Genomic DNA, 20,897 nt, shown 5'->3' with positions numbered 1-20,897 from the left:
ATTGGCAGAGGTGTGGCCTGGGCTGACTCACTGCAAGAGACACAGTAGGCTATCACAGGGCAGACCCTTCTGGGTTCCCTACTGTGGCACCTGCCAGTCCCCACTGGCAGCTTCTGGAACCATAGCAATTTACTCTAGGAGAAAGAGAAGCTATGACATTATAAAGAGAACATGGTTCTTTCACTCATGCTCCCAGACAGAAAGCAGTACTGAGAAGTTGGGTCAGGAATATTAGCCACATCAGTTTCTCTCCAGTGCTCCACATCTGGCATCTTCAGGGGCCCAGAGACCTGGACTTAGGAGCTTTGAACTTCCCAGGGGTCTCAAGGGACATACAGGGCTGGAGACAAGAGTCTATTCATTGTCTAGCACTGAGAAAAAAAAAGTGGGGGCTTGCCTGGGGCTAGCACGTAGTGAGTCTTCAATACAGGCTCACTGAAAGGTTGACACGCATAGGTTGGCTCCCTTCCTTCACTTCTTCTTTTTTATCTCCTCCGCAATCTGTTCCTTGGGATGGTTCCTGCTGATCTTCAATATGTGCCATTAGTGCAGCTTCCGTAGGAAGGACACCCTCCTATGAGATGTGTTTTTCGTCCTGTAGGCTAACAGACAACAGCAGAGCAGCCAGTACACAAGACGACCACTGTGCATGGCTAAAGACCATGGGGATTTTTATAGCATCCTGGACATTATCCCATAAAGTAGGGATTGGAGCTCTGCACCGGCGCTTCCTCTTACACTTGTTTCCTCTCACGTCTTATGGAGAGAGATGGAGACCTTTTGCAAGAGGCATGCTCTTGCAGGGAGGTGATCACCAGCAGGAAGCCTTCCTTCCTTTATTTTGTGAAAGTGATTGTGGACATTCATAGATCCATAATCACAGACCAACTGAGTGCCCCAGAGCACAGCATCTTAAGCAGTGAGTCCTGGAGCTGGAGGTAGTGCTTGCCAAAACCGTGGCAACGTGAAAAGCTTTCTGAACACGCAGTAAATCCGAGATGTCTCTGGCTGTGCTCACCAGTTACGTCATGTGCTTTCTCTGCTGTTGTGGCTCTGAACATGCGTGTGTACACTTTGCTCAGCGTGTGCCAACTGGCCTTGCAAAGCCATGAACATAGACTGAGATACCTTGGCCTGAGCACCAAGATTCCTGAGCACCAGGAGTCCCAGTGGTGTTTTGTGTATGTAAAGCTCCCACTCTTACAAAACAGTGGTTTCACTGGGGAAAACAAACAACTTGAATATTCTCTACAATTCTCTAATACTATTCCATCAGCAAATAAGCACTACCTTAGTATATTTTTGAATTTAAAAAAATTGCTGTTTGAGTTGCTGACTTGAATCATAAAAAAAAAATTAGTTGAATTTTATCTTAGGATCAAGACAGAATTCCCAACAATTTCTAAAATGGCCCTAAATGGTCTCTTGACATTTCCTATGAAGTATTTATGCTAAGCAGTATTCTAAGCACTGATGATTATTAAAAATCAATTAACTTTCAATTAATTATAATACCAATAGCGACTGGAAAATGTTAAAGACACTCTATGTCCTGTAGTATCAAATATTCAGCCACAGTTTAATTATTTCTTAAGCAAAGCTGGGTAAATTGATAGATACCATTTATTTATGTATTTATGTATGTATGTATGTATTTATTTATTATTAATTTAATTTAACTTAATATCCCCTCCCGTGTGTGTGTGTGTGTGTGTGTGTGTGTGTGTGTGTGTGTGTGTGTAAAATGAATGCTTGGTCCTCAGTTGATGGAACTATTTGGGAAGGATTAAGAGGTGTGGTCTTGTTGGAGGAGGTGTGTCCCTGGGAGCAGGCTTTGAAGTTTTAAAAACCCATTTCATTCCCAGTTAGCTTTCTCTCTCTCTCTGCTCCCTACTTGGATTAGATGTAATGATTATGAGCCAGCATCAGTGTTCTGGGAATCAAACTCAGGTCCTCTTCAAGAAAAACGAGTATTCTCCGAGCTCTCAGCTACTGCTCTAGTGCTATGCTTGCCTACCTGCTGCCATGGTGGTCATGGGCTCACCCTCTGAGCTGCAAGCAAGTCCAATTAAATATTTTATAGATTGCCTCGGTCATGGTGTTTCTTCATAGCAGAAGAATGGTAACTAAGACAGTGTGTATGGGTGTTTTGCCTGCATGTGTTTATGTGTACCTCATGTGTATTCCATGCCCATGGAGGCCAGAAGAGGTTGTCGGATCCTCTAGAGCTAGATTTGTGGACAACTGTGGGTGATAAACCCATGTCCTCTGGAAGAATAACAAGTGCTCTTAACCACTGAACCATCTCACCAGCCCCTGAGGTTTTATTCTTTGTATACAAATAAATAAACACATCCATCTCATTAATACTTTTATCTTTAATAAATAGAAAAATTATATGTATACCAAAGGACGATTTTGAAATTCTTTTTATGATTTATTATCAGCAAGTTTTGGTTTAATTATCTGTTTTAAATACCAATGTAAAAACATAAAGGTTTTTCAGGTAAAGAGGCAGCAAGTGGAAAAAGTTTAATGAGCCCTTTGATAGAAAGTGAGGGCTGGAAACCAGAGCTAGGCATGGGGGTTGGGAGCCAGGGTGGAATGAGGGTGGGGGAGGTACCATAGCAGTGTCCTTCCTTCTCCTTTCTTTACCTATCCCAGGGACAGGATGTGCCCAGAATGCCTAAGGCAGGAAAGACAGCAATAAAGGCCAAGGAGGGAACTGAAGTACTAAGCCTTTCAAATCCCCTTTGCAAGTCCCAGCCTCTCTTCTGGGCCTGGCTAACCAGAACCCCAAGTGTGTAATTGGGGTAATTGAGAATTGGGACAGAATGAGGAGGTTTCGGTTTCCTGAGACACCAGATCTTGCGTCTCCTTTGCATCATGGTTGTTAGGAAGGCATACATCTGGTGACCTCACCTTGATGATACAACCAACCATCAGGCCCACCGCTGGCATTTCAGGGAGCACAGAGTTCACCAAGAAGGTTCATAAAGTGCAGAGGCCAGGGGTGCTTTGTGAAGATCCTGTCCTTAGCTTCCAGGGATCGTGAAGAAATTCAAGAGTCCCAAAGGCTGGTCCTAAACCATGTAGGCCTGGAATCTGAGTACTTCATAGGCCCCAGGGGCTCAACCTTGGTCCTTGGCCTCTGTCTCTGGGGTCTCCCTGACAGACAGAGCAGGAGGACAGGTGATGCCTATGATCTAGGTGAGGCGTGTGAAGCACAAGTCACCTGGAGCAGCATCCTAGCATCTGCTCCCGGACTAGAAAGAAGTACAGAGTTCAGGGAAGCCAGGACCTCACTGCCCCTGGGGAATTATTTCCCTATGTACACTAAGCTAAGTGCCCTCAGGTTAAATGACCTGAGTTCCCAAAGGTAACTGTGCTAAGGCTGAAACACAGGCTTCATCATGTACACTTGATGAGTACAGACCCCAGAACTTTCTCCAAATTCTGATCACTGCCCCTGGACCTCAGTCACCTCTACCTCCCTGGGAAGGTCAAGAGAGATGGACCAGAGAAAGAAAACCACAGCAGAGCCTCGGAGATACCACAACTTGGCTAAGATAAGCTGGGCTAGAAACCAAATGCAAGGGCCAGCATCTGAGCTGAGAACCAAGCTGACCACTGGCCCTCTGGTCCTCTGGCCCTGAAGTCAAGGCACACACAGCCCCGCTACCCCTCCGTTTCTTAGAAGTCTTCTCAGCCCAGTACTTCCAAGAGTGGCAGCCTCCTTAACCTCTTGTCTCCCATTCGTCACCAGGTGATGTGAATCCCAAAGGGGAAGGATCCCAGAAATGCAGGGACAAGATGACACGTTCTCTGTCAACCCCAGCCCTTACTCTCGGAGCTTCCACTTCCTCTGCTGTCGTGTGGAATTTATAACAGTTTGGAAAGCCATAATCCTACCTCCAGCAGCTCCCTCTGTGGCCCTGGTATGGAGCAGAGGTTTACTGCCTAATGAGAAAGCTAAACGCTGACATAAGAGCCTCACAGGTCCATGCACCCAAGGACCATGAGGTTACAGAAGTGAAGTCGTGTGTATCTGTGAAGAAGATATCATGAGTAGGAGGAATTCAGGTGATAAGGTCCCGTGGAAGGTCACAGGTTCTGAGCCACACTCTCTAGTCCATGGGGACTGGGGACTTGAGAAAGTCCCTCAGTTTCTCAGAGTCTCTCCTGGCAGGCATCATGGAGCACCTAGCCACAGAGCTGTGTAAGCTAGGGAGACACATGAGCCAGGCACAGTGCCTGACATACGGTCAGTGCTCACCAAACAGGAGTCATCTCTATTGTCTAGTAGAGTCGTCACTAAGCCACGTACTTAGACACACAACTGGTGCGGTCCAGATACCCGGTTATTCCCACAACAGAGCTGTCACCTTGACTCATGGGGCAGAGCTTACAGGAAGGGACAGGCATTCTTCTGCTCTTGCTGTGAATCCCTCCATGTCTTTCCGGGAGACCCGTGCCAGCTTCTATCCAAATGTTCCTGCCCTGGATAGTCACAACTGCTGTGTCTTCTTGAGGGACAATGAGGCTGGCACATTTCCCAGGCCACAGGGTGAAGAACCTGGGTGGGAAAATGGGAGTCCCTCTCTCCCGATCAGTTTGTTGGTAGCCTCCATTTGGCTGGGCCTTTCCACTCCCTGAGCATCCACACTCCCCTTAGAAATGTAAGGAAATGAGCTAAAATAAGAGCCTTACGTTCTTCCTTTGATGTGAAGGCTGCAGCCCTATTTTTACATCAATAGAATCACCACCCTCAGGAGGGAGTCTATTGAACACTTGCTGCCTACCAGAGATCTGTGTCACTGAATGCCACTGCCTCCTGGCCATTACCAGACTGTTCCATTGACCCTTGGTGGCCACCTGGTGCGATGACCTCACTCTCCTGATCAGTGGCTGATGTGACCCAGGACACAGCCCTTGACGCTAAGTAAGGGTCCACGTTACTAAGCCTGGTGAGGTAAGAATTACCTTCTCCCTTTTATTGATAAAGAAATCTGTAGCCAGGAGAAGAGAAATGAGTCAGTCCACACCAGGCACCCTGTTGGAGACGATGACCGCCCCCCCCCAAGGACGCACTGCCTCAGATCCTTATCTTCATTTCTTCATTTCTCCTTATACATCAGGGGAGGCTTGAAGGAAGCCTACTTCAACCTCATGACTCTGATTCAAGGCTCAACATCCCCTAAATGAGTTCAGCCTTTCAGAGCCACCAAAACAACCCCAGAGGCTCTCCTTTCTTGGGGACTCAGGACGGGTGGGAGTTTATCTTTCCAAGGTGGTAAGCTGAGGCCCTCCTCTCCTTACCCTTTCTGCTGCCCTTAGTGACTTTGCCAAAACCCTGGGATGACTCTCATTTTGCGGCAGGGGAAATTGAGGTCATATGGTTTATCCACACTTTTTTAAATTCCTGTGCAATGTGGAATCGGAGAATGTTTTTCCACTTTTGGCTAAGGAATTTGGATGCAGGCTGCAGGCCACGCCTGGCTAGGCCGAGGAGGAGGCCACGGAGAGAGGTGCCCCAGGGCCTCCAGGACCCTTCATTTCCAGTCTGTCCCCAATCTCCCCCACCCCCTGCCTCTTTGCTGGCCACCCTGCTGGTGGCTACTGCTTTGCCACCCCTCCTAAACTCACCTGGCTTCCCAAAGAACATTGTAAGGAGACTGAAGTTTGCTTCAGGGGCCCACGCAACTCCAAAATCAGAGCCCCAGAAAGAAGGACAGCGTGACTCATTCCCAGCCCAGGGGACAAGAGCAGAGGCTGCCTTGGGAAGGCCTGGGCTTTTGTTCCTTCATGAACCAAAATGAATCATCCATGCTACAAAGTCACTCTGGCCAGCCCCAAACTTTCCTGGGTAGAACCAACATGTGTGCAAAGGCGAGCTGGGTCATCAGCAGGTGGGAAGGGAGCAAGGTGGACCCAGAGGATGGAGTTCTAGCGAGATGGCCAGCCAGAAGTGACCGATCACCTGTGCCCCACCCGAAGCGCCTTTCTTCTCCGTACTCTGTTGATTCAGGTAGCTGGTTGGTTCATAAGCATGATGAACCTCACATTCTCTGGGTGCCGGGCACTGAGCACACTGTCCCTGTTCCTGACCATACCACAGAGCAGACCAGGAAATTATCAGGGACCCCAAGCAAGACCCATGCTACTTTTGCTTTGTCCTTAGAGACCTGGTCTTCATCAGCAGGCTCAGAGGCCCATTTCACATGTCAGCACTGGAGCCGGGCTGAGACAAAGCAGCCGGGTCATTTAAGGGGGTAAGGCAGCTATGAGAAGCAGCAGAAGCCCAGGGGGTGGGGGTGGGGAGCCCTGTTGGGGCTCAGCATTCCTGAAGCCAGATGTGCAAGCCTGCCACGACTAGCATGGCCCCAATTAGACATCACTCACTGGCTCAGACACTGCTGTCCCCTCTCCCCTCTCCCTCCTTCTTCAGCATCAAAAAGATTCAGGGGTGCTGGCAGCTGTTCTCTAACATCTGGCAGAACATTCCGCCCTAAAGCTGGGCTTTCCTCCCTCCCCAGGGAGAGCTGGTGACTCATGTTTCCATTTTCGATGCAGAGCCAGGCACTGCATCTTTCCATGACCCCAAGGACTGGCAGTGTGGTTCTGGGACATGAATTGTGATGTCAGACATCTGAGTTCAAATCCCCTCCTTGAAGCTTGGTAACTAGCTGTGTGATTTTAAGCAGCTGGTTTACTCTCTCTGGTTCCCATTTGTAAATGAAGAGCACAACTGTCGATTTCGATATCATTTTGTTTTTAGACAAGGTCTCCCCCATGTAGCCTAAGTAAGCTTCCAACACTCTCTGTGTGTATGGTGTATGTCTATGTACAGGGATATGGGAGAGGGGCGTGGTGTACAAGGAGCACATGTGGAAGCCAGAGGAAGACAGCCAATGTCTCTAATGCTCTCTGACTTAGCCCCTTGAGACACTCTCTGTCCCAACACTGTCACCATCCTTTGACTAGGTTAGTTGACTTGTCAACAAGCACCATCAATCCTCTGTCACCATGAGTCCCCTCCCACCAACACTAGGGTTATATATGCATTGTACAAATGCCTACAAAAGCCCACCAACCCTGGGGCTTTTATGTAAGCCCTGGGGATCTGAACTCAGGTGTACTTGTGAGCCCATGCGTCAGTCCGCCTCTCCTGCAGTTTCCAACTCGATCATCCCGCCTCAGCTTCCCAGGGGCTGAGTTCATAGGCATGTGCACTGGGCCAACTTCTCTTCTACTCACAACTCTGAGAGTAAGCTGTTGCCTTCCACAGTTCTCTGTTTTGATGACCTCTCATAATCCAAGCAAAGAGGAAGTTGAGAGTTCCATGGACGCCACGAACGTTCTTCACCCTGTTGTAGCATCAGCTTGGTGGTATTTTCACCCGTGTGAGCTTCTGAGCAGGTTTAAAGAGGCAGGGCTGAGCTGCGATGCTCTATAGGTTAAGGGTATCAAATGCATTTTGACTTAATGATATTTTCCGTTACATTGTAAGTAGGGGAATACCGTGTACTGTTTACTGCTGCTACAGTGCTATTGTCAAGTGTGAGCACAGCTTGTCCTTGACTGAGAAACTGAGGCCCAGGCAGGTAAAGTAACTTCTCTGAAGTCACACAGCCAGGAAGTGGCAGAGCTGAAATTCATACCTGGGCTGTCTGGCCTCACAGGCCAACCCTGTTCTGATGGATGATGAAAGAGATGGAGGGGGAAGTTGGTCCTGATGCTGACCTGGAGTGGGTGTTGTGTTGGAGTTTGCTGCTGTTATGACCACTGTCACTTCAATTTCTCATTATCAGACTACATCTCCACTTTGCCCTGAGGAGGAGCCAGAGAGGACACTCGTCCTTCAAGCCAAAGCCAACAGTTGAGAGCCCTGAGCAGGAGAAACAGGTGGTCTATCCCAAATGCACTGCTCTCCCTGCTGCGTGAGTGCTAGTTTCTGAGGCCTTGGGGTCTCCCAGGGGAGATGATCGTGCTCGGCTCTAGGGTGGGAACAGGCATTGAGGTGCTTGGTAAGGTTAGAGCCTGGGAAACATTAGCACCCTGACAGACTACTCTTATCAAAAGCAAAGAGTGTGCTCTGGGCCTTAGCCCCACAAGCCAATAACTGCTATGGCAGAGGCATATGTGAGACCAAGCCAGGCTGGAAGGTTCCAGCGGTGCCACGCAGAACTAGCATGAATCACAAACAGAACACAGACAAAGCATCATTGGCAGGCACAGAATACTGCAGCTGGCTGGGGCAGCGCACACCAGGAACCCTAGCAACTGGAGCACTAAAGCAGAAGCATCGTTGAAAGCATGAGGCCAGCCTGGGTTACGGAGTAAGAGCCTCTGTCAACAAAACAAAACAAAACAAAACAAAACAAAACACACCAAAAAGCAGAAGTCAGAGATAAGGCACTAAAGAGAGCTGTGACCACAGCAGTGTCCCCATGTGCAAACCACAGCTGGCTTCCTCTCACTCTGCTCAGACCTCTTCACCTCACCTATCTCTGCAGTCCCCTCCTGCCCGGTGCTTGTCCTTGTGTGGCTCCTGCGGATGAGCCAGCCTCAGCCTCAGCCTCAACCTCATCCATACTCTGTCTCCGGGGGCCACTGTGCTCACCCCAGCCTCTGTTTTCCCAAGGACTCCAACCTTCCTGCCGGCAGGGAGCTCAGGACTCCCAGAAGAAGGGAGAGGGAGAGCAACACTCATGCTTGCCAAGCCGCCCCATGAATACACATTAAATGTGTACGGAGCCCTTTGACTGAAGGTTCTGCCATTTGAGCCCAGAAAACTGTCCTGAGGGGTCTTGCGTGGCAACACTCTCCTGGAGATTCTGAGAATTCCCCTTGCTGACTTCGCACTAACACACATGCGCATTGGGTTCTCCAGCCATGCCAGGGACTGACCGCTCCACTCAATGTGCAATGGATGCAAGTTGCTCTCGAGCACTTCAGGGAATGGGAAACAAAGCCGAGAAGCTTCAAGTGATCACAGGGAAAGGAGAGGGAGGCCCCTCGCCAGGAGTCAGCATCTGTAGGATTGAAGCGACTTCCAGATACAGTGCAGGACTCGATGGCATGGGAGGTTACAGTCTATGGGGCTCAACTGATGCCACAACCCACCTAGCAGCCATAGGGTCTGCAAATAGCCACCTTCCAGGTTCTGGCTTTGGAGCTTAGGGCAGGCTCAGCTTCTGATCCTTACCCTCTTCTTTTGTGTGACATCGGCTAGGCTCAGTTTGACAGTCTGTGAAGTGGACATAATGCTGTCTTCCTAGCGTTCTGGTGTGAACAAATGACTCTGAATGGAATCTGTATCATTTGGTCTATGTTGACAACAGAATAAACGTTAGGGAAATGGGGCAGGTCCCAGGGTGCCATGGATATAGATGACCCAGAAGGAAGCTGGTGATGGGGCTCGGCCCTGAGGGAGATTGAGTGGCTATACAAGGAAATGCAAAAAGTGAATCAGCTCAAAAGTAAAAAAAAAAAGTGAATGATTCACAAGGCATTCCAGAATAGCAAGCAAAGACTCCAAGCCAAGTGACTCGGTTCCTCAAAATGAGGACGTCGTTCTGCGGAGCTAGAGCATTAGTCAGGTGGGGGAGGCGGTTACTGGGAAATTTCGCCCTGTTCAGCATTATTGAGAAGTTGTGGGTTCCTGGAGTCTTACTGATGTTACACAGCCCTGCGGGGTTAAGATTACCCAAACCTTGGGCCAGAGCAGTGAAAAGGAAGTGTTTAGTGCAGGATCTATATTAGAAGAAACAAACAGAAAAAAAAAAAAAAAAGATGCTCCTTAAAAGGCAAAATGGCCTCAAGGGAAAGTAGTTAGATGTGTTGGAGCATCTGGGGCAGCTGCACAGGCCAGCCAACATCTGCTCCAGGGAGGCAGGACTTGGCACATCTGGGAAGCAGTGATGGGTTACTCCCAAGGTCTGGATCTGATGCAGTCTTTCTGTCCATTATGGAAAAAACCCTCCACTGGGGACATTCCTCCTGTCTAAGTGGTAGAACAAAGGAGAAGGGGCGGTATCCCAACTCTGCCGCTTGCTTACTGTGTGATCTCGGACAAGTCAGTTGCTTCTCTGTGCCCTGTCTGGCATCAACAAATACCATGATATCTACTTTGTCATTGTCACAGACGAGGTCAGTCCCAGGGCCCGGCCCTATTTTTTCCTCCGATGACTTCTTGTTAATGGTGATTATAGATTCTAGAGTCAAGTAACTGAATGCCCCATTTGGTGCTCTCCCAGAAGGTATTATGTCACTACATCTCCACTTATGTATAACTACACCATGAAAAGCCGTGTTCTTATAAAAGAAAATGTGATACCAGGACAAACAGATAGAGGCACACAAAATCTCAAAACACAGGATGAGGGAAGTCCACTTCTAAAATAATGCTACTGTGTGCTGTATGTGAAGATGACCCCAACTACCACCTCCCCCAGATCTGGAAATAGCCAGATAAGCTATTTGGAGCATTTCGGGGAACCAGGACTCAGAGAAGTGTCACCACCCAAGATCAGCTCTGGTTCATTGTTTCAGGAAAGCTGCGGAGGCCTGGACTCTAGAGGTGGATCTGAGGGAAGGACCTTGGAAGTAGAAGAAGGAGATGTGAGGCTGGGAAGTGACGACTGCCTCTGTGGGGGACTGAAATGCAATTTTTCTGCCCAGGCATCAAGTCATAGCTCAGTCTGGCCCTCTAGTTCATCTTTGATAGCTAATTCCTCAAAATTCCTCAATTATCCATGAATCTTCTCCTCTTTTCCCAGCTATGAGCAGCATTCCAGGATGAAGGCAAGTTCAAGGTCAGAGGAAGAGGAGATTTGAGCTTCAAACAGAAGTTGTGGTAGGCCCTGGCTTTGAGCTCACTTCCTGTTTTGTGGGGGCCTGAGTGGGTCTCTCTTCTAGCGCTGAACATTCTGTTCCCTTTCCCAACACAGAACGTCCAGCTCCAGCCTGCTGATCAGTGCTCATCTAGTGGGAAAGTGGACCCAGCTGTACCCCAAGATGTCAGTTCACCCTAAGATGCCTTGGGGATTTCACCAAGTGTTTAGAGAAGTAGAGGCTGCCCTGAGTCACAGGCCCTGTGAGTTCATTGCCTGTCAGAACTGAGAGGGGCAGCAAGAGGAAGAAGTGGATTGCGGCACTGCGAAGTAGAAGCTGGGCTTAGGGTCAGAGCTGTCTTCCCTGAGCTGATACCAGAAGGTAGTTATGTCATGTTCCCTGGTTCCTCCAACGAACATTGGGTGCCTGTATGTCAGGCAGTGTTTCTCAGTTCTGGAGATATAGGGAAGGGACAGAGGACAGATCCCTGCGTCAGACAGATAATCCACACTCACTCACAAGTTCTTCTTGCTTTCACGGAGTGATTACTGTACACTGCCTGCCTCCATACTGAGCTCTGGGCCAACAGGATCTCACACAGCCCTTCCAGCACTGTCCGGGATGCAGCTCTCTGCTGTCACCCTGTCTCACAGACACATTGTCCTGCCAGATATTCTTCTCCTCCTTCAACAGGTTTTGACCTCTGAAAGGCAATGAGTCAAAGTGGGGTTCATATGGTGACACCGCACCCTGCTCCCAGAGCTGGATGACCTAACAAGTAAGGAATGAGGGATTGTCATCTTCCGATAAGGCCAGTCCCTGCCCCCCTAAACACCCTCCCCAGCTTGAGAGGTCTTTCTTGTGCCGGGAGCCTCCAGCAGAACCTTTCTTAGCATTCCTTAATCATCCTCACTTGGAGGCAGGCATGCCTTTGCTCACCAGTTTCTCTGTCCTCTCACATAGAGAGAATTTGACTCTTTCTAGGCAAGAGGATCCATGGTAGCATAGGTGGGTATCTATCCCTTCCATCCCAGAAGCTTCTCCTGCAGGACATGATGTGTGTGAGCTCTGTTATGTATCAGAAGCCCCCACGGGCAGAGGAAGAAGCAGCTATCTGAGGGCAGGTGCTGGGAGCCCAGATTGAACACAACCACACAGAGGTGACAAGAACACAGGTGTCCACGCTTCTGGCTGAGTCTGTCTAGTAGCAGAAACCACCCAGGGTTGGGGCTGTTTGGCCTGAGATGTGACAGAACAAATGGCTGTTGGGAGAGCTGCACAGAGGGCTGCAAGCAAAGAGACCATCAGAATTACCAGAGCAGTGAGACAGCCAATTCACAAAACCCCCCATGCTGTGTTAAAGAATTCACTTTGTTTAATAGATAATTGCCAACCGTATGTTGGTCCTGGGGACTGCTAGACATTGTGACACTATGAGGAGTAGGAAGGCCAAGCTCCTTCCCTCAATGTCATCTGCATCCTGGTGGGGAGAGTTGGAGCCAGGTGACACCTGCTCTGAGAAATAGATTTACCTGTCTTAGTGTCATGTTGGTACATTACATTAAAATCTACCATTTTAAACCACAGAAATTGGCAAACACTATCAAACACCCTACCATCATCTTGCATCCAAAGACTGGTCATTAATTACTTAAAAGTTGATTATTTGTAAGTTTCTTCATGGTGAAGACCATGAACATGTGAAAACAAAAACCATAGTGATCTAGCACACCATATTACAAGACAGTGAGGTAGACTTTACTGTGAAGTTCCTGTAGAACCTAAGGCAGGTGTGACACACTGGGCTTTTAAAGTCTTCTGGAAACTCTATTTTAACATCCTTGGTGTTTTCTTAATCTTCCTTCTTTCCCATACAGGTCTTCACCCTCCATCCCATGACCACAGCTAAGAATCTGAACACTTGGTCACAAATCAGTGGGCTGGGCTACCACCCCCACCCCCAGGCCTTCCTCATGCTCAGAGAAGAGCGACAAGAAAAATTTTACAGAATTGCTAGGATCTGGGACAGAACTTCCACTCACACCCCCCACCCCCAACCCCCACACCTCCCCTCCCTGCCCCCAGAGTGGCATTATTCGAATGGGGCAGAACCTTTCAGAGGTAGGGCACTCTGAGAGGTCGTCTGGCTGTCTGTGAGAAGGAGGGAGGGAGGGTGTGCTCTTGAAGGTGATGCTGAGGCCTCGGCCATTTTCTTTCCCCCTTTGTTTCCCACTGCTGTGAGGTGGACAGCTGTGCTCCCATCGTGCACCTCTGGCATGATGTGTTGTGTCGCCATCATGCGTGGACTAGGACCTCAGCAAACGTTTTCTTGTTAGCAAGGGCTTATACACTCCACATATGCTGTCATCCTTATGGTTGTTCCAGGTCCTGGCCCCAGGTCACACTCTGAACCATTTAAACAGAGACAGGAGACTCTACCTCTAACCGCTTGGGCAGATGGGGATTCACACAACAAAGATACTGCCAGAGTTATTTAAGTCCATCATTGTTGCTTGCTCCCTTTGAATAGTTGTTACCCGGGTTCCTCTTGCTCACATGCAGAATTAGGACTTTCCTTACAAGTGGACAGGGAACTAAATGACAGACCAGGACTTACTGATGATTGGGACCCTTGTGCTGCCCTTAGAGACATATTCTCTATATAAGGATGGGGCTAACGACTGACTGTATGTCTGGGTTGTCTCCTTTTGTTATGGGAATTGAGCCCAGCTGGAGGTCAATCTTGGTGAATAAAACATTAGCATAAACTCTCAGCAAACCCTCAACTTCAATTCTGCTACACAATTTTCTTTCTGACAGATTCTAACAACCCTGATTAATACAGGGCTACCTTCCAGTCATATTGGAGGCAGTGCTCCTTTAGCCAAATTCTGGTTTGGGTAATTTATTATTTCCTAAGCAAATTAGTAAATCCCTTATACTGTCTTACGCCAGTACAAAGACTTTAAGATACACAGTTTCCAACACTTACTTCCTGGTTGTACTCACTTCCTCAATCCAGGCTAAAAGGCTACGTCATCCCGTCAGCCTCTCTGCTGACGTCACCTCTTGCCCCACCCTGCCCCTCCCATCCACATCATTGACTCCTAATCCGAGTTCAGCTTTAGGTGAGAAGAGCCAGGGAGCCACACTTTCTCTCCCCCAGGCTGCTGCTTTGACCTTTGTCCTGTCCCTGTCCTATTTCAGACCCTCAGGTTCACTCCCGCAGAAGCTAAGCAAACGAACTGGAATCAGTGGGTCTGTGTCCCAACCCCCGCCCCCCGGGGCCATTTGAATGTTAAGTTAAACCAGGTTTTATACTTTGGTGAAAGGAACAAGATTATCCAGTGATCCCGGGAGCCAGAGACTTGAATTCAGATCCAGCTCTGTACTTCCTGGCTGAGGGTATTGCTGATCTGAGTCATTTTACTTCCCTGAGCCTCGGGGTCCTTACTGTCAAAAGCGTGGCTCTCACTCAGCAATTTTGTGCTGTAAATGGCTGATGTGTATAAGCCACGGAGTGGGAGCCACGCCAGTCCATGCAGAACCTGGAGAGCGTGACCTTAGGCTTACATCCTTCAGGCACCAGGAGGTCGAGGAAGGCTTTTTGCCTTCAGTATCATCACATGGTAGAATTAAAATGGAAGACTTGTTGTTCGAGAGACAAGATGGGGTCAGGAAGGAGGCTGGGAGACCAGGGAAAGCATGTGAAAGCTGACGACAAGCAGAAGCTGAGAGTGGGAGGGGCCCTGGACTACAGAGGCTTCATGGAGGCAGCTTTGCTTGGGATGCAGGGTCCTCACTTCTCTAAGTCCTCCACCCAGCCATGGCCATTTGCCTTTAACTTCAGCAAGAGCAGGAGGAAAGAGTAGGAGGAGAGAAAGAAAGGGTAACAGAAAATGCAAACCCCACTTTTTCTTTCCCAACTTTTCAAACACTGACTTCAGCTAGAATAATCAAGTCGTGGCAAAACAGAAGGGAAGGAAAGACTTCTGTAGAGAAAGCCTAAGAGCAAGCGTGAACTGAGTTCACAGACTCCATGATAGCCATCCATTCTGCTCCCCCATGGAGTGGCTGATCAGCACCACCTGCGTTTGACAACCTCACCAACGCACTGGGCGGTGATGGGTGTGGATGCTGTTGGTCAGCATGGTGCAAGCTTCTCAGAGCCCAAACTCAAAGTGCTTGGGGGAAACTAGACACCAAAGGAGGCTAGAACCAAATAAAACCAATAAACCAAAGAAATACTGACCAATAATATCACTGACTCCTAATCCGAGTTCAGCTTTAGGTGAGAAGAGCCAGGGAGCCACACTTTCTCTCTCCCAGGCTGCTGCTTTGACCTTTGTCCTGTCCCTGTCCTACTTCAGACCCTCAGGTTCACTCCCGCAGAAGCTAAGCAAACGAACTGGAACCAGTTCTGCGTCCCAACCCCCGCCCCCCGGGCCATTTGAATGTTAAGTTAAACCAGGTTTTATACTTTGGTGAAAGGAACAAGGTGGTGAGATTATCCAGTGATCCCGGGAGCATTCTTTCCTGTGTGTAGCAGGAACTCTTAATAAACAGTGTCCTGTTAGAAGCAAACATGTTAGACACAGTGAAACTATAGTATATATTTTAACAAGCCTATACAAGGTATATGGGTAGTATTTCCACGGGGCTGGAGAGAGGGCTCAGCAATTAAGAGTTCCTGCTGCTCTTACAGAGGACCCAGGTTTGGTTCCTAGCACTCAGCCTGAGCAGCTCGCACCACCTGTGACTCCAGCACCAGGGAATCCCACTCCTTCCCCCACTTTCCATGGGCACCTGCTCTCTCTCCCCCTCCCCCTCCCCCTCCCCCTCCTCCCCTCCCCCTCCCCCTCCCCCCTCCCCCTCCCCTCCCCCTCCCCTCCCCCTCCCCCTCCTCCCCTCCCCCTCCCCCTCCCCCTCCCCTCCCCCTCCCCCTCCCCCCCTCCCCCCCTCCCCCTCCCCTCTCCCCTCTCCCTCTCCCTCTCCCTCTCCCTCTCCCTCTTCCTCCCTCTCTCTCTCTCTCTCATCTCACACACACATACACACATACACAATTTCTAAATAAATCAATCTTCTTTAAAAATACTATTTACAAACTCAATCACGGATATAAAATATCCCAACATAAGTTGTGACCATCTTTTCAGGAAAATTATAAAATTATAATTATAAAATTAGGTGATATTAAAGAAGATCTGGGTATAACATATAGAGATGAATTCATGTTCATTGTCAAAAAAAGGACAATGTATACAAATTATTGTCTGTTCCAATCAAAGTTCAATAGAGCTTTTCATATAATTCAGTAAGTTGAATGTTCAATTTAGACCGACAGCAAAGAGTCAAGAAAGGCTAAATGCCTGTAAATCAGAATTCTGGACAGAGAGCTGACCCATCAAATGCCAAATTTTATTATAGTGACATGAAATTGGCATAGGAATTAACAAATGATGTCTAGTAGAGAAAGCCCCTAGTGGGCCACATACATTAGAAAATCTGATTTCTGTTAAAGGCTAGATGTTGTGATTCTGTATCAAAAGTTACCCAGTTACACACATTCACACATGTACACTCACATATACACACACATACATGCACAAATATAGACATATACACACATATGCACACATGCATTCATACACATTCACATACAAACATGTGCACACAAACTCATACACACTAATGCATGTACAAATACCCCCCACACACACACACAATTCCAGGTGGCTCCAAGTCTTGCGCGTAAAGAAAAACCTTGAAATTCTTACAAGAAAATATAGACTATATGAATCATCTCAGGTAGAGACAGGGGTCTTAAAATACAGAAAGAACAACTACATTTGCTCACTTTGAAATAATTGCTGCCTGTCCAAAAAAAAAAAAAGCATCACAAGGGATTAAATGAAAAAGAAAAAATGTATAAGACATTTGCAATGGATAATCAATAACTAATTAAGATTCAGGCTGGGTTAAAACACCTTAAAACTAAAACAGGTAATCCATTAGAAACAGGTATAGAAACCTAAATATATCTTCCATAAGAGGAAACAAATGTGACCAAGAGACATGTGACAAAATAGTCAGTCTCATTACTCATAGAAATACAAATCGAAGCCACAAGGAAGTGCAATGTCATGCCCGGTAAGCCAGTGAAAATTGAGAGTCTGGGCTGGGAATGTGGCTCAATGGAGAAGTCCTTGCCTCCATGGAGACTCCCTTAGCTGAGCAGGGAACTGACCCGTCAAATATAAAAAATGCATTCAACCAACCACACAAATCAATAAGGAATTGGCATGGGGATTAACGAACAGACAGCTAAAGTCGAGTGGAGGTCAACCCCCAGAACCACACAGTAGACAAAAAGAAGTGGCAAGTGCCAGAGCCATCTGCTTGATCCTGGTGGCAATGTAACTGGCACTGCCACTGTGAAGATGTCATACATATCTCACCTCCCAGTAATTTCACTGCTAATTATAGTTTCTGGGACATTTTCACAGGTGCACAGATGTATGTTAGGGTGTCAGTACATTAGGGAACAAGAATGGTTAATATCCTAGACTCACCTCATCTATATCTATTAAAGAGGAGGAAAAAACCAACCACACAGAAAATAACAAGTGTTAATGACTGTATGGGAAAATTGGATTTCTTGGGCATCACTGCCAAGAACGTAAAACAGCTCAGCTTCCCTGGAAAGCAGTGCAGTGATTCTTCAACCAGTCAGAAGTAAAACCATTACAGAGCAGTCGCACTTTGGTATCCACCAAATCGGCACTGGAGATTTGAATGGACATCTTGTCAGCAGGAGGTGAAGCACATAAAAGTTTATCCAGAGTGGATGGATACACAGAGGGGGTAGGCACAGGCGGTCCCAGACTCTGATCACGGCACTGAGCTGGTTTTCGTGTTTATAACGGTGTGAAATCGGTAGGAATCATGCTTTCAGTGTTGGCGTTTCCCAGGGCTTCCTCCTACCTCTGCACGTCAGTAGTGAACTGACGTTTCCAGTTGGGAGGTGAGACAGCAGAATCCATAGAGGGCTGCATGGCCAGGAGGTGCACTTGGTGAGCTGGGCTTCCATTCCCAGCTGATGTGTTTGTCAGCACATCCTTCCATGTTATTGTAAGAGCAGCTCTCAATACAGTGGGATAGATAGATAGAGAGATAGAAAGAAAGATAGATAAATAGATAGATAAGAGAACATAGACAGACATATATACATACACACACACACACACACACACACACACACACATGCTTTACTCATTTTTTTTCCTGCCTATAAAATCCCGAGTTCTAAAACAAACCCCCTAATGAGTATAGCAACTTTAAACTATAAGGTTAATACAAAAATATCAACTGTAACAGAAGAGGGCAGGACAGTTTCTCATAGACAAACCGGGAAGTCTGCTGTGAGATTTCCCCTCCTAGAAACATCAGAGAGGCTATGTCCATAAAGGCTCATCGACATGACTGCCTCTGCATGACCTGAATGGGGACAGCAGCCATAGACACAGAAGGGGGAAGCACGTGAGTCCTCAGCCCTAGGATAAGAACCACAGACACCTAAGGCGTGCCAAGAGCAGGAGAAACAGTGGGGGAACCCCCAGAGTGTACCCAACACCGACCCAATCCCTAAATCTTATATCTTATACATACAAGGAACTTATATGGACTAGGCATGAAATACATACATACATACATACATACATACATACATACATACATATCAATCAATGCTTAAAGAATGAAGGCCATGAACTTGGGAGAGAGCAAGGGTGGGTGCACAGGAAGGGTTGGAGGAAGGAAAGAGAAAGGGGGAAATGATGTGATTATGGAAAAAGACACAAATTAATTTCAAAAATAAAAATATTTGAACGTGTCCATTACTTATCTCTAAGTTAGCAATGAGCGGTTGGAGACATTTCACACTAAAATTAATAAAATACACATGATGGGGTGTTACTCAAGCTTTGAAAGGAAAGGATTCTCCACAGGTGGCTTTGTGCTAATGAGACAACACAGAGACTGGAACACCCTGCTTGTGTTTATTCGAGGTCTCAGGGTAGTGAGATCCACAGAAGCAGAAAGCAGAATGGTGGGTGAGGCCAAGGGCCAGAGCAGTGGAGTTATTCTTTACATTTTATTTGTTTTCGGGGGGGGGGGGCTGTGGAGGCCAAACGAGGGCTGGTGGGAGTTGGTTCTCTTCCCACCGTGTGGGTCTCAGAGAGAGAACTCAGGACACTGGGTTTACAGTAAGCACCTTTCCCCACTGAGCCACCTTGACGACCTGGGAGTTACTGCTGAGTTGGCACAGTTTCGGTCTGGGAAGATGGAAAGGTCTGGGGGTGAGTACTAAGTCGTTGGGTTCCTGTTGCTACGAAAAACACCGTGACCAAAAGCCTGAAGGCCATTTCAGAGAGGCATTTTCTCAGTTGAGGTTTCCCTTTTCCCAAATGTGTTGTGGTCACAACAACAACAACAACAACAACAAGCCTATATGGCACAAGGTGATGGAAACACATGAGAATGTGTTATATTTAATGCCACTAAACTGTCCATGGAAAACGATTATTTCAACCCCCACTAAAAAGATAGAAATAGTTTCTTCTTCGGGAAAACACCAAATGGCAGAGGATCCAGGGGCCCAGGATTAGGAGGCCGTGGCGACCTCCGCGGAGGATTCGGCAGCGGTCTTAGGGGCCGCGGACGTGGCCGAGGCCGAGGCCGTGGCCGTGGTCGAGGTCGCAGGGCTCGTGGAGGTAAAGCTGAAGACAAGGAGGTAGGTCTGGGCCGCTGGCGGGGCGGGCTGCTCGCCCCTGCACCGAGAGGCAGCCCTTTGACTGGTGTCTTCTTCCTTCAGTGGATCCCTGTCACCAAGCTGGGCCGCCTGGTTAAGGACATGAAGATCAAGTCCTTGGAGGAGATCTACCTGTTCTCCCTGACCATTAAGGAGTCTGAGATCATTGACTTTTTCCTGGGTGCGTCCCTAAAGGATGAGGTTCCGAAAATCATGCCAGTGCAGAAGCAGACTCGGGCTCGCCAGCGGACCAGCTTCAAGGCATTTGTCACTAATGGACACTACAATGGTCACGTTAGTCTTGGTGTTAAGTGCTCCAAGGAGGTTGCCACTGCCATCCGAGGGACTATCATCTTGGCCAAGCTTTCCATCGTCCCTGTGCGGAGAGGCTACTTGGGGAACAAGATTGTCAAGTCCCACACTGTTCCATGCAAGGTGACAGGCCACTGTGGCTCTGTGCTGGTGCGTCTCATCCCTGCCCCCAGAAGCACTGGCATTGTCTCTGCTCCTGTGCCCAAGAAGCTCCTGATGATGGCCGGTATAGATGACTGCTACTCTTCAGCCAGAGGCTGCACTGGCACCCTGAGCAACTTTGCCAAGGCCACATTTTATGCCACCTCCAAGACCCGCAGCTACCTAACCCTTGACCTCTGGAAAGTGACTGTGTTCACCCAGTCTCCTTATCAGGAATTCACTGATCACCTTGTGAAAACCCACACCAGAGTCTCTGTTCAGAGGACGCAGGCTCCAGCTGTGGCTACCACATAAGGGTTTTTATACAAGAAAAATAAAAGAATTAAGTCTGTTTTAAAAAGATAGAAATAATAAAATGGATGCTATATATGCTTTCACATGGTCCCTAGGATAAAAAAAAAAAAAAGCTTGTCGTTGACTTTAATAACATGCTTTGAAGTTGAAAAAGAAAATCCTAGAAAATTTCCACGTTATCAGAAGAAGCAACTTGGGAAACTGTATGCACATACCCTGTATTGCTCGCTCGCCATACAGCAGCACACACGAGTAAACAGGGCATGTGCCTCACTCTGTGGGGTGGAGTGTGTGTGTGAAAAGGACAGGTTACGAGACGTCACTCTCCAGTTATAGAAAATTCAAAAGCGTCTCATTGGGAACTAGGCAGATGACAGATGGATAGATTTAAAATTCTAACGCAAAGCATAGGGACAGGCCACCCTAAATTCAAGGTAGCAGTTCTCTGTGGGCTAGGAAAGGTGAGATATGTCTTCCAAGAAAG

The 20,897-nt window shown here is 47.9% G+C and overlaps 1 pseudogene; it reads left to right on the top strand.

Moving 5' to 3' along the window:
• The first annotated feature begins 19,345 nt into the window (after positions 1-19,345).
• Positions 19,346-20,413, top strand: LOC110283989 (small ribosomal subunit protein uS5 pseudogene; annotated as a pseudogene).
• Positions 20,414-20,897: the final 484 nt, after the last annotated feature.

The sequence above is a fragment of the Mus caroli genome, unplaced genomic scaffold (genome assembly GCF_978045245.1).
Source record: "Mus caroli unplaced genomic scaffold, Mus_caroli_1 scaffold_18, whole genome shotgun sequence".
In the NCBI taxonomy this organism is placed as follows: domain Eukaryota; kingdom Metazoa; phylum Chordata; class Mammalia; order Rodentia; family Muridae; genus Mus; species Mus caroli.
This window is presented reverse-complemented; position numbering and strand designations above follow the sequence as displayed.